The sequence below is a fragment of the Macaca mulatta genome, chromosome 6 (genome assembly GCF_049350105.2).
Source record: "Macaca mulatta isolate MMU2019108-1 chromosome 6, T2T-MMU8v2.0, whole genome shotgun sequence".
Classification (NCBI taxonomy): Eukaryota; Metazoa; Chordata; class Mammalia; order Primates; family Cercopithecidae; genus Macaca; species Macaca mulatta.
The window spans coordinates 136894157-136909082 of NC_133411.1; the positions used below are offsets into that span (position 1 = coordinate 136894157).

Consider the following 14926-nt stretch of genomic DNA (forward strand, 5'->3'; position numbering starts at 1 on the left):
AATAGATGTGCTCTCCCTCCTCCAGCTGTGCATATTGCAGCCTTGTCAAGAATAGGCTTGCCTGGTGATTTCTGGCCCACCTGTTAGGATGTACCAAATCTTGGTTCACCATAAATCTTGCAGGTCAGCAGAAATTCACTTGTAGAAACCTGGCTGATCATCAGACTTTCTTGGGAAGCTCTGTAAAAATATAGATTCCCAGGCACCCACCTAGATTTGCTCAAGCAGAATTTCAAGGATGAGATCTTGGATTCTCCATATTAACAGGTATTTCCCAGTGCCAGCCTTGGGGTACCATTTTTACATCTTATAGAAATGTAAATCCCAGATTGGGAAGACATCTGGGGGATCAATTTTCTAATTTTCTGTTTTCTATCAAAAAAGAAGTAAACTTAGCAATGCTACATGAAATGAAATGACAACAGTTTTTGTGGGGTGTGTGTGCTTTTGTGTGTGTGTGTGTGTGTGTGTGTGAGATGGAGTTTCACTCTTGTTGCCCAGGCTGGAGTGCAATGGCACAATCTTGGCTCACTGCAACCTCCGTCTTTCGAGTTCAAGTGATTCTCCCACCTCAGCCTCCCTAGTAGCTGGGATTACAGACATGCGTCACCACGCCCAGCTAAGTTTGTATTTTTAGTAGAGACAGGGTTTCTCCACGTTGGTCAGGCTGGTCTCCAACTCCCAACTTCAGGTGATCTGCCCACCTCGACCTCCTAAAGTGCTGGGATTACAGGCATGAGCCACTGCGCCTGGCCACCAGTTTATTTTTTGTAATGCAGTAGTGAAAGCATTATTTGAAGAAAAAACACCCCTGGGGAGGGAATCTAGGATATTGTTGTATCCATCCTAATGATACAGCAATTGTAACCTTTGGACCGATGCTCTCTTAAGTGATTTGTGTTATATATGCACTTAACTTTCATTTATTTATTCACTTGACAAATTACCACCACTACAATCCATGCACTATTGTGGGCACAGGGGATACAGTACTGAAAGAAACAGTAAAAAAAAGCTCTGCTTTCATGGAGCTTTCATTCCACTAGGGGAGAGAGACTGCAAACAAGGTAAAAACAAAATCTAGAAGAGTCAGATACAGCATGTCAGTAAAAACAAGGCAGAAAACAAGGATGTGAAGTGTTCAGCAATGGGGCTTGGGTTGAAATTGTAGGTAGGATGGCCAGGGAAGGCTTCATTGTGTGAAGGTGACTTTGGAGAGTGAAGACCTGAAGGAATTGAGAGAGCTAGCCATGTAAGCATCAGGTGTACAATTGTGCAGGCAGAAGAAATAGCAAATGCAAAGGTCCTGGGATAAGAACATGCCAGGCCTGGTGAAACAGCAATGAGAATTGTGGAAATGTAGCAGAGGAAATGTTGCATTTACTCTGGAGAGGAGGAAGGAGGAATAGGTTACGTGCTATTGAAGTAAAGGGGTCCCAGATCACATAGGACCTTGCAGGTCAGTGTGAAACTTTGGTCTGCATGAGATGAAAAGTCACTGGAGGATTGTAGGCAAGAATGTCAAGACCTGACTTATATTTTAATGGCACCTTTCTGTGCAGAGTTGAAACCAGACTAAAGTAGCAGAAGCAGGGTGACCAGAGAGGAAGCTATTGCAATACTTAAACACTAGGCGAGAGGGAATTACCACTTAAATAAATGATGACAATAGGTACTGGAGTGAGTATATGCCACAGAGTGAGCATAAGAAGGAAGATAGGAATCTGTATTTCTCTTGGTCTGCTTAGCTCCCACACACCTCTCACAGTAGGAGCATCTAATTGCCACATGAGTGATGCTAGTGGTTAGAGACAAGTGTTTTTCATTCATTCTATGTGTTCACTAAACAGTAAACAAGTCCTAGAAGTGTCTTCAGCAGCCAGACCCCTCACTCTGGTCTGGAGACTGGTGGAGTACTAGGGTCTGAATGTTTGTGGCCCTCCAAAATACATATGTTGACATCCAATCCCCAGTGGGTTGCTATTAAAAGGTGACGTCTTTAGGAGGTGACTAGGTCATGAGGGAAGAGCCCTCATGGATGGGAGTAATGCTTTATAAAAGAATCTTGAGGGAGCCTGTTGGCTTTTCCACCATGTATGGACACAGCTGGGAGGCACCATCTACGAGGATTGGGTCCTCACTAGACAATGAATGTGTCGGTACTTTGATCTTCAACTTTCCAGTCTCCAGAACTATGAGAAATAAAATTATGTTGTTTATAAACTAAGGCCGCCTGAGCAGACTAAGATATGCAGGCACCACAACTTCTTGAGGCCCAGATGAGCAGTAAGCAAGAACTGCTTCCTACACGGTCTCTCTTGCCTCTTGTTTTCCTTGTCACTGGGTGTTCTACATGCTCTCTGATCCACTATTCTCAGGAGCACTACCCCATGTCATTCAGGCTGCAGCCCTTCCATCATGGTCTCAACTAAGTATTGTTCCCTTCTAAAGCACTCACAGAAACAGAGCTTCTTAAAATCTCAGGTTTGGGCCTGCTGCTAGGTGAAAACGTATATTCCTTCCAGTGTGCCATTGCATTTCAAATTTTTCCTCTAAAATATAACTATTATAAGACTGATCTTCATTATGAAATATTATAAAAAATTCCTAGCTAATATTATACTACATTTTAATTCTTTTTAGTGACCAAATCTCTTTGCCAATCAATTCTATTCTTATAATGCTGCTTGCTTTTTCCAAATCAATGAACACATGCCTACTTCAGATGGATCCTAAATGTTCACAGCTTTAGTGGAAGGAAATTGAAGTACCTTTGAAGTCAGTCATTTGGCACTATAGAGATTGGCCTCTTTACAAATAAAAACATTAAAAGGGGGAAGATAGATTAAACCTCAAGACATAGGACTAATTTGATTTTCAAAAAGAAAAATATTTGTACTACAATACAAAAAAAGTGAATCATTTATTTCAGAGAATAGCCATTTGCAAACGTTCAGTGTAAAAATCTAGAGAAGGATAGAAAACCTAAAAAGTTGTTTTGTTTAGGTTTGTTAATTTAAGTGGGAGGGATATATTTCTAAAGAATATGTCCTAAAGGTGTGTGGACTGTGCAAGTCCAAGTATGGCAAGAGGTGAACCTGGACTCTGTGGTGGTTGCTGACAAATAAAACACAACTTTCGAAACCAGCGTGTAGTGAGTCAGAGTGATGGGCATTTGTACAGAAGAGGAAGCTGACATTGTCCTTTAGGCCAAACAGCAATCCTGGGTGGCTCTGGTGGAATGAGGTATTTAATCACCTCACCCACCGGTGATCCTTGTTGAGTCTTTCTTGTTGTGTAAATACTTGGCAGCCTTAGTCATTTGCTTGAAAGGCAGAGAGAAAAGTAAACTTCCAGCTGAGGTGTTTGTTTAGGCTAATCCCGAATTTTATTAACTCAGTGCTGCCCCTCCCCTACTCCACTGTGAAGCTGCAGCTGTGGGAGCTAACATTTTATCTTATTTATTCTCTATGTGCAGATTCCCAAACATAATTATTGGCTGAATGAATTAACTTCTTGGACTCGTGAAGCAATGTTTTCACTTATTCTAGGTCTGTTGACCTAATATGAAACCACTCCTTCTTGCTCTGATTAGCAACAAGTGGTGCCCTACTGTCCTCCCAGTCTATGTTTGGCGGTGTTCCCACTGTCAGGTCTCTCTGTAACAGTGTGCAACTGCAGTGATCACAAAATGCAGATTTTTAACTCATTGATTACAATTGGCAGCCAACCTCTGAAGAGCTGGAGGGACACCAGTGACTGAGAGCCACTTGCTTAGAAAATTATCAAAGAGAGGTCAGGCATGATGGCTCACGCCTGTAATCCCAGCACTTTGGGAGGTCCAAGGCAGGTGGATCACCTGAGGTTGGGAGTTCGAGACCATCCTGGTCAACATGGAGAAACCCTGTCTCTACTAAAAATACAAAATTAGCCGGGTGTTGTGGTACACGCCTGTAATCCCAGCTACTCAGGAGGCTGAGTCAGGAGAATCGCTTGAACCCGGGAGGCAGAGTTTGCGGTGAGCCAAGATTGCGCCATTGCCCTCCAGCCTGGGCAACAAGAGCGAAACTCCGTTTCAGAAAAAGAAAAGAATCAAAGAGATGTTACAGAAATAATTCCTATAATGGGTAGCAGGTGAGACTGGATCACCCCAAAAATACAGTCAACTTGTCAGGCCTCTGAGCTCAAGCCTGCACGTATACATCCAGATGGACTGAAGCAAGTGAAGAATCACAAAAGTAGTGAAAATGGCCGGTTCCTGCCTTAATTGATGATATTACCTTGTAAAACTCCTTCTCCTGGCTCAGAAGTTCCCTCACTGAGCACCTTGAGACCCCCGCCCCTACCCTCAAGAGAAAAACCCCCTTTGACTGTAATTTTCCACTACTCACCCAAATCCTATAAAACGGCCCCACCCCTATCTCCCTTTGAGGACTCTCTCTTTGGATTCAACCCGCCTGCACCCAGGTGATTAAAAAGCTTTACTGCTCACACAAAGTCTGTTTGGTGGTCTCTTCACATGGACGCGCATGACACAACTCTTAGTCTCTTAAGGTACTCCTTCAACTACAGTCGCCTCTATTGTTACCTATTTAGCCATTATTAGTCATTTTTGATGTAACTCGCGCATGTCACTTTTCTCAGAGCATGAAGGTTTTGAGGGTATGAAGAACAGGAAGCTGGAAACGGCCAAAGGCAATGTATTTTGTTCTGGGCCTTTGGTCTTTCAAGGCTGACATAGAAAAGTGGGTACAGCCTGGGTCAGCCAAAGGCAGAATGCGGGACTGCCTCTTCTCTCACTAAATCTTTCTAACCCTGCCGAACTCCCACCGCCCATCCCCTATAGCCTTTTTACGAGGACCCTAAACCCTCATTCTCAGTCCTGACTTACATCTCTTTTAAGTAATGGTAGAAAGAGGGAAAATGATGAAAAATGATGTATGACTGTAAAAGACCCTGCAGTAGTGGCGAAAGTGATGAGTTTATACCCTCATTGTTGCTAATCAGGTTTTTCCTCCCTGTCTCACATAGAAGAGCCTTTCTTGTTGCAATCTCTGGGTTTCCTGGATCCTGTGGGTGTGGGGTTAAGGCTGAGATGATCTGGTCAGATAACAGCACCTCCAGGCTTCAGGGAGCACCACCTTGGCAAGACTGAGCTTCCAGCAGAAGCCTATAAGAGACCACAGCTGTGTGAAGTGTGGGACATATAGAGCTGTCAGGACTTTGGGGACATACATCACTTCCTGTTACAGATGAGGGAGACGAGATGGGGGAAAAGGAGGGAGATGGTTAGTGAGAGATTCTAGAAAACTCACTGGGGTGGCCTTGGGCACTTTCCAATACAAATAGGACATGAGGCTCTTGAAGTCCCCCACTTTGCAGAAGAGTTTTAAACACTTTAGTTGTAATGTGTTTAGAAATGGAACAAAATATTTGTTTTACATGTGTAAATAGACTAGTAGTAAAATATACTTGTATGAGAATTTTTATTTTCAGTATGTCTTTAGGTTGTCTATTCGCATTTTCATTTAATACATGAGAACAATACAGTGGGAATCCTCATGCCATCTCTCTTTTTTCAGCATCTACTCTACCCCTTATCTGACTGTCCTCTTCTTGTGCTATGGACTGAATTATATTCCCATCAAAATTCCTGTGTTGAAACCCTAGCCCCCGACTAGATGGCATTTGGAGATTGCGTCTGTGGAAATAATTAGGCTTGGATGAGCCTTTCATGATGCAGCCAGTGCCCTTATAAGAGATATGAGAGAGTTTTTGGTCTCTTTCTTTCTGCCATGTGAGTGTGTCCGGAATTGGGGGGTTCTTCCTCTCACTGACTTCAAGAATGAAGCTGCAGACCCTTGTGGTGCGTGTTACAGTTCTTAAAAATGGTGTGTCTGGAGTTTGTTCCTTCAGACATTCAGATGTGTCTGGAACTTCTTTCTTCTGTTGGGTTCATGGTCTCACTGTCAGGAGTGAAACTGCAAACCTTGGTGATGAGTGTTATAGCTCTTATAGGCAGCGCGTCCAGGGTTGTTCATTCTACCCGGTGGGTTCGTGGTTTCTTTGCCTTCAGGAGCGAAGCGCAGACCTCCATAGTGAGTGTTATGGCTCATAAAGGCAGTGTAGGCCCAAACAGTGAATAGCAGCAAAATTTATTGCAAACAGTGAAACAACAAGGTGGAACGACACTCCAGCTGGTTGCCCTGCCTGGCTCCGGCAGCCTGCTTTTATTCCCTTATCTGACCCTACCCACATCCTACTGATTGGTCCATTTTACAGAGAGCTGATTGGTCCATTTTGACAGAGTGCTGATTGGTGCATTTACAATCCTTGAGCTAGAGACAGAGTCACAGAGTGCTAGTCCTCCAAGTCTCCACTAGGTTAGCTAGATACAGAGTACCAATTGGTGTATTTACAAACCCTGAGCTAGACAGAGTGCTGATTGGTGTATTTATAAACCCTGAGCTAGATGCAGAGTGCTGATTGGTGCATGTACAATCCTTGAGCTAGACACAGAGTGCTAAAGGGAAAAATTCTCCAAGTCCCCACTAGGTTAGCTAGATACAGAGTGCTGATTGGTGCACATACAATCCTCAGGCTAGATATAAAAGTTCTCCAAGTCCCCATCCGGTTCAGGAGCCCAGCTGGCTTCACCCACTGGATCCTGCACCGGGAGCTGCCCGCCAGTCCCGAGCTGCAAGTGCACTCCTCAGCCCTTGGGCTGTCCATGGGACCAGGCGCCGTGGAACAGGGGGCGGCGCCCGTCGGGGAGGCTCAGCACAGGAGCCCACCGCAGGGGGCAGTTCAGACATAGCGGGCTGCAGATCCCGAGCCCTGCCCCGCGGGGAGGCAGCTAAACCCTGTGAGAATTTGAGAATTTGAGTGCAGTGCTAGTGGGCCGGCCCTGCTGGGGGACCTGGTGCAACCTCCGCAGCTACTGGCCTGGGTGCTAAGCCCCTCACTGCCCTTGGCGGGCACCACCGGCCGGCAGCTCCGTGTGCAGGGCCCGGCGAGCCTGTGCCCCTGCCCGCCGGAACTCGCACTGGCCCACGAGTGCCCTGCATAGCCCCAGTTCCCGCCTGCGCCTCTCCTTCCACACCTCCCGGCAAGCAGAGGGAGGAGGCTCCGGCCTCAGCCAGCCCAGAGAGGGGCTCCCACGGTGCCGTGGCAGGCTGAAGGGCTCCTCAAGCGCAACCAGAGTGGACGCTGAGGCTGAGGAGGCGCTGAGAGTGAGGGCTGCTAGCGCATTGTCACCTCTCATAAGGACGCAGCATAAAGGTGGCCAGGAAGAGAGTCCTCACCAGAACCTGACCATCCTGACACCCTGATCTGAGACTTGCAGCCCCCAGAACTATAAAAATAAATGTTTCTTGTTTAAGCCACCCCATCTGTGGTACTTTGTGATAACAGCCCGAGCTGCCTAGACACCCGCTTCTCCTCTCATTTTCTTTCTACTGTCTCGCTGTAATACTCTCTTCCAGAAGGAGGATGTGGTGCTGGTGACCCTGACTGCCTATGCAATGCCACTTTGCTGCATTTTTGCTGCTGTATCATTACAGCTGGATGAACTCTACCTATATTGCATTGTCTAAAAACTTTTTGACCAGTTTGACCAGGGGTGGCACTAAACTCCTTTTTCTTCATTGTACACATCCACTAAAAACAACTCATTCTAAAAGCAGAGGAAAAACTGGGGAGAGAAAACACGGAAGGAGAAGTCAAAGAGGAAGATGTCAGACAGGCACAGTGAGGCTCCAATGCACCCCCCTCCACCCCTGCCCCCTGCCGAGGCCCTGCATCCCCCGCTGCTCACTGCTCCCCTCCTTGGCATCTTCCCTGGCTACTTTGCTGCCATTTTTCTTCTCCCACTCCTGATGAAACTCGCTTCAACCCATCTGAATCAGTTTCTTATGTAGTTTAAGGAGTAGCTTAGGGACTGAGAGAAACATCACTGTCAGTCACGGATACAAAAGCCTGCTACCTGGATACCTACACACCTGCTTAAGGTGGTGCAGCTTTGCTGTGGTAGTGCATTCAGGCAAGAAATCACCCATTCCTCGGTAAATAAAATTAATTGGCAGTCATCACTTTTTATCAAACTTTGATTTCCATGACTCCATCCTCTGGGGTGACAGAAAAATGATCTCTGTGCCAATGGTTGAGGACCAGAAATCCTCCCTCTCAAATAATATCTGTGCAGGTTAACTAGAGCCATCTCCAGCTAATATATCCACCTGGGTTTCAGAAAGTGCTCATCTGGAAGGAAATGCTAGCCCAACACATTATCCAACAGAAATATAATGGGAGCCACAAATGCAAGCCATGTATTTTACATTTTCTAGGAGCCACATTTTTTAAAACATAAAAATAAGTCAGTGAAATTATTTTAAAAATACATTTTCTTTAATACAATATATTCTAAATATGTTAATGCATAAGCAATATAGAAAATTTGAAGTATTTAACATTTGTTAAACTAAAATCTTCCAGTCAACTGTGTATTTTACGTTAAAGCACATCTCTATTCAGACTAGCTACATTCCATTGCTTAATGGTCACATGTGACTAGTGACTATTGTATTGGACAGCACAGCTCCAGCCAAATGAAAGGAAAGGTGAGACCTTGGCATATCTGGAGATGAGAAAGGCCTCCTGCCATATGGACTCCCTCTCCTAGGCTGGAAAACACAGGCTTATCCCAGAGGCAATGAACTGAATGCTCTTTTGAAATTTGAGATGTTTTCCCATTGCTTGTTAACTTATGAAAGGTACTGAAACCAACATCTTTTTTTTTTTTTTTTTGAAATGGAGTCTCTGTTGCCCAGGCTGGAGTGCTGTGGCGCAATCTCAGCTCACTGCAACCTCCACCTCCCGGGTTCAAGCGATTCTCGAGCCTCAGCCTCTTGAGTAGCTGGGATTACAGGTGTGCACCACCACACGTAGCTAATATTTGTGTTTTTAGTAGAGATGAGGTTTCACTATTTGGCCAGGCTGGTCTTGAACTTCCGATCTCAAGTGATCCACCTGCTTCAGCCTCCCAAAGTGCTGGGATTACAGGCGTGAGCCACCATGCCCCACCTTCAAACCAACATCTTAAATATTGTTATAATTTTAAATATTCTAACAGAAATTCAGAACAAAAATTTCCCCACGGGTTCTTAAATGTTAGTAAGGTGCCAATAATTTCTAAGAGCAGAGAATAGCTTGATGTCTGTCTCCTCTTAACACTTTTGTGAAGCCAAAAGCACCCTGCCCACTATGCAATGTGCTGCCAAAGATTTTACCCCTTGATCCCTTGGGAACGTGATGACTGTCAATTAATTTTATTTGTTGAGAAATGGGTTATTTTTATGCTCTTTTGCCTGCATGCACTACTACAGCAAAGGTGGTCCATTTCCAGCAGGTGTGTAGGAACCTAATAATAGCAGGCTTTTGTATCTGAGACTGACAGTAATGTTTCTCTCAGGTGAAGCCGTGAGATTTATTTTCACTGGGAATCTCATAAATTCAGGACCTCAATTGTAACAATCTACCATGGAGACCATGCATCAGGTTCATTCATACATGCCATTAGCTCCATTAGTGCTGAAATGATACCCAAGCCCTTGACATCTCTTCCTACTTACACCTAAGTCTGCCTTTTATATAGCTCAGAGACATTTAATGCTGGAAATTTCTACAGTGGTAGGGTACTGCTAAAGGCTAGTAAGATGGACTTGAGTTTAAGGAGCTACATTTTTTGATGGGCTAGAAAGGTGTGTTTTCAAGGACTCCTTATGGCCACTCATCTTTTATCTCTTTGTTGGAACCTCTGTCCTTAATTACTCAGGCCTTTATCCTCATCTGAGGGGTTAACTGATAGAAATTGATAAAGGATAAGCTTTCATGTCCAAGAGGTATTTGTGATTTTATTAAGAAGTGCCAAAAAAGACTTCAGGCCTAAAAGAAATGAATCTGTATGGGAAATACCATGCTAATAGAGTTTTCCTGGATCACCTCAAATTGCACCCTTGCCGACTTTAAAGCTCACTTGGGTTAAGAAACTGGTCTTTCTTCATTATCGCTTGCCCCAGAAAGGGCATGGCAAACTTTTCGCTATTCATTTATTTATTTATTTAGAGACGGAGTCTTGCTCTGTCGCCCAGGCTGAAGTGCGGTAGCATGATCTCCGCTCACTGCAAACTCTGCCTTCCAGGATCATGCCATTCTCCTGCCTCAGCCTCCCGAGTAGCTGGGACTAAAGGCACCCGCCACCACGCCTGGCTAATTTTTTGTATTTTTAGTAGAGACGGGATTTCACCGTGTTAGCCAGGATGGTCTCGATCTCCTGACTTTGTGATCCGCCTGCCTCCGCCTCCCAAAGTGCTGGGATTACAGGCATGAGCCTCTGTGCCCAAATCTCATTTTTTATTTTAATTGAATTAAAATTCAAATCAAAGCATAATTCTACTCGATCATAGCTCTTGTGAAAGATTCTGAGGGAAAAGAATAACATGAAATTTGGGATGGCTGTTGTTTGTAGATTGGATTTTCATGGATGGATGAATCATTCCCATGGTTAATTGAAAGTTAAATGCATATAAACAAGAGTTGGCAAAGGCTGATTCTGAACACTCTCAAGAGGCTCCCAAGTTTTGTTTTGTTTCTTTTTTCATGAGCACCCAGAATCTTTCCTCTCACTGGATCCAGATTTTATTCTCAGGGTATCTAACCAGATGACGCAACATCTGTGCTCTCTTTTAAGAACGTGAGAAATGAAGCTTTTTCATTTTTCTTCTCTTCAGCTTCTGGGAAATCTAATCAAAACTTCTCAGACTTTCCTTTTCTTGTTTGCTTTAGAAGACAGCTCGCTGGAAGGGTTCTGTGGAGGTCTCCCACCTGTGGAAGAAGGTGATAGAAAAATTAGCCTGATAATGGAACTGTCGACCCAGGTTTCCCTTCAGACTGAGAGGATCACTCAGCTGAAAGAAGTTTTGGAGGAAAAGGAAAGGAAGATTCAGCAGCTGGAAGCTGAGCGGAGTCCCCATCCTCCCCAAGAGGTCAAGGACCCTCCAGGATGTTTACCAGAAGCCCCAGTTTTCTCTACTGATGACGTCCCTCCTGTGGTCTCTGATGAGAATTTGTAAAGATTCCCAGTAAGAAAACAATAAAAGTTTATTAAGTGTCATCCAGGTAAAGTCCGATCCCAAGTAGTGTTCTAGGTGACAAACTCAAGTACAAGTTCATGCATTTGACTGTATACTATAATGTTTGTATTGGAAGGAAACAAATTAAAGGAAATGTTCAGGAGCAAACACTGCATGTTTTCCCTTCGGACAGCAATCGTCACGTAAACCGCACAGCTGTAGAATACTATGTTTTTAGACATTTCTGGTAGCAGTAGGGGAGGGAAGAAAACAAAACTAGACAGATGGTGAAAGAACTTAGCATTATCCTCTTACCAGAGATTTGTCACACTGCAAGGGAGGGGCGGCACCGACCCCATTTAGTATGCAGCTCTATTGTGAACAGAAAGCTGTCACAGAGGGCCAGTTTCAAACTGGTGAATGCGCGGGTCTTTAGCAGGAGCTAAAGAGCAGGAGCTGTCAGCAGAGTAAATAGCCATGAGGTCTGTCCTTTCATGTCCTCAGGAGTTGATTTCTTTATGACATGCATTTTATTAACATTAGCAAGGATAGAAAGGAAATAAAACTAAAGCAATAAAAAAAAAATTAAAAATGGGTGAATCAAAGCTGCAGTCCTTTGGGAAAAGTGTCCTGGTATAGCATCTCCCTGGGAAAAAACATAACACTGATTTTTCCCTTAGGAACAAGACTAAAACCAAAGCAAAATACAATCTTCTGTTATGATTGTACCAATGTGCTGTGAACAGTGCAAAACACTGGCAGGAATAATGGAGAATGGGCAATGGAAATCTGCCCTGTAATTAATGGAATAAAAGAAATCAGATCATATTCCTTTTCCACTCAACCCCCTCAAATAAACTATTTCCCACTCAAAGGGAGCAGCTAGGCACTAACTGTGAGGAAGACTTCGGTCCTTAGTTCTTACTGTTCTGGTACAGCAGGACTCAGACAAATAGCTCTAGCTGTCTCATGAGTATGACTGTAATGCTAGTTCTCAATTTAATTCAACTAGTTCAACAAATCCTCATCAAATACTCTTGTATCCGGAAGGCACAATTATAGATGTTAGAAATCACAGCAAACATGAGAATCACCATTTTCACCATCCAGAAGTTCATAGACACACAAGGATCTCCTTAAAGTAAGGCTGATTGTATTGAGAGATGGGAAATGGGAGAAGGGAAGTGGGTGAATGTGGGGTAAACCTGATCAGCATTGCTTTAGCAGAGGTTTTCAGACATACTGAGCATGAGTAATCAGCAAGAATGTATATTCCTGGCCTCTAGTTTAGGGTCCAGGGATATGCATTTTAATAAATACATGTGGTATTCCTGATGAATTTATTCCAGAAACTACATTTTAGGCCACATTGGCTTAGGGGTGGCTTCAAGCAGACCTATTATACTTTTGCTCCTAGACTGATAGACAATCCCCAGAAGGAGAATTTCTCCTTGAAATCCGGGATGAGTCTTCTACACTATTTACCTATTGCATAATCTGATTACGGATCCTGACTATCTACAAAACACATTTTCCAAATGTGATTTTTCAAAAACAAAAAGGAATTAATTGAGTTCTTGACTCACATAAGAAAACTTGTTGATATTGACTCCAGAGTTGCTACTCCACAACCAAAAAAACCCAAAAAACATGGGTCCTATCAGTAGCTTCGGTTTTCAACCAGGGCAAGAATTTCCCATATTTGTATTTAACCATTTAACCTCAGTTTTGCCTACAATGGCTACAAGTATGTACAGGTGCAGTTCTATGTCAGAAATGAAACCAACTTACTGATCATGAATGTACCCCAGAAAGTAGTTAAAATACCCCAGAAAGTAGTTAAAAATACCTCTTTATCTTTTCCATAGGGTGCACTTCAGTCCCTACAGAATCCACTTCAGAAATCCCTTCTCGCTGGTCCCTCCTTTTTCTCACCTCCCCAAAACCCATGATTTCCCTGATCTTTTCTATCTCTCTGGCCTAGGTGTCCCTGTTGCACTCATGAAGGGCCCATTGTCCCTGACCCTATAGTGAGACTGAGAGTTAGCATGTTCTTACTGTGTATTTGTAGGAGAAAGCTTTAAATCCTTCCCTTTGTTAAGAGTGGACCATCTGCAAGATAAACTGTCATCTCCACAATTTTCCTGTGTTATTATGCTAACCAAGTTTCCATCTCTTTATTTGACCAAAGATTGTCTTAATCTCTTGGGATATTGGGAATGAGATATCCCAGTCTCACTATAGGAAAGTAGAGAGAGAGAGAGAAATTTTCATCACATTCCAGATAGCCGTGTGTCAACTTCTAGATCAGTTTCCCCTGGCTAATGCCCTGAGTAGCCCTCAGTATGAAAGCGGCCTCTCAGTGGAGATAAAGTAACAAGCAGAGCAGGAGCTGGTATTAATAGTTAATTGAGCCTATCACCTCTAAATATTCAAGGACCAGCCATCGAAGAAGAAAGCATCAAGGGTCATATTACCCTGCAAAACCATCTTTACAAGAAGCTGATCTTGACTCAGGTCTAGGTTACTACCAAATTAGAAGTGGGGAGGAAATTTGGCCCAAAGGTATGAATAGACTAATCTCTGTTAGGGACATCTTAGTAACAAGAAATTTTTAAGTATCCAGGGTTGGAGGTGAGGGGATGGGAGGAGTGTTATTGGCCTCTGAGAAATTTATTCTTTTCCTTTATTTGTTTATTAATTTAATACCATTTAGATACAGGGCCTCACTCTGCAGCCCAGGCTAGAGTTCAGTGGTGTGATCATAGCTCATTGCAGCCTCAACCTCCTGGGTTCAGGCAATCTTCCTGTCTCAGCCTCCGGAGTAGCTGGGGCCACAGGCATGAGCCACCACACTCAGCTAATTGTTTTAGTTTGTTATAGAGACTGGGGCTTGGAATGTTGCCCCGGGGGGTCTCAAACTCCTGGCTTCAAGCAATCCTCCTGCCTTGGCCTTCCTAAACTCTAGGATTACAGGCGTGAGCCACCGTGCCCAACCTGAAAAATTTTAAAGTGGAAAAATTCACATTCCCAGCCAAATCTCTCTGCGATTGTATGCCCCAAACTTCATTTCTATGTTCTGCCTCTAGAACATAGAGAATTGAGTAGTGAACTTCAAATTGTGTTAAACACTGGGTTCAGACAAACTGAAAATCAGATTATAGCCGACACTGTAAACACAAATCTCATTTTCTTAGAGCAAATCGGGTTGCTGAGGCAGCTCACACTGATCATTAAAATATTGTGTATAAATATAATAAAGAAATTAATATGATAATGATCCTATTTTTAATGAAAATTGAGCAAATCATCAGGTAATATATCTGATTCAAAAATAACTGAAAATCCAGGAAATAAGGTACTTAACAAGAGTAACACAAGCCATTCTCTAACAGTATAAAAACATTTACTGAACTATATACATAGTTTCAATTCTCCTTTTTCACCAGGCATGAACTTTTCTCAGACAGAAAGTTAAATATGTAACATTTCTAACCAATTTAAGTAAATGTTGGATTTAACAATTTAGTTTCATTATCATATTAGTGGACTTCCAAATACTTTCATGGAAAGCTGAACCCATAGCAATAACCTTGTTAAAGATTAGCAGAAAAGCAAGCCATTGGAGTAACTGGCCCAGGGGTTGCTCTAGTATTCAGTTCAGCAAAAGCAGATAAATTATAGTACTTTCTAAGAGCATTTCTGGAAAAGAATGAATCTAATCCAATTCTAATTATCTCCTATACTCCCTCTGCTTATTTCAAAACCCAATCATTTTCTTCTATATTACACTGAAA

At 43.2% G+C, this 14926-nt stretch overlaps 1 long non-coding RNA gene across 2 annotated transcripts in view; it reads right to left on the reverse strand.

The window, feature by feature from the left end:
* Positions 1 to 5469: 5469 nt before the first annotated feature.
* The window catches only part of LOC144341525 (uncharacterized), a 145707-nt gene continuing 136250 nt past the window's right edge, over positions 5470 to 14926 (reverse strand). For both annotated transcript variants that reach the window (XR_013418506.1, XR_013418505.1), the window contains exon 6: positions 5470 to 10881. This is a non-coding gene — a long non-coding RNA (uncharacterized LOC144341525). The remainder of the gene's footprint in view (positions 10882 to 14926) is intronic.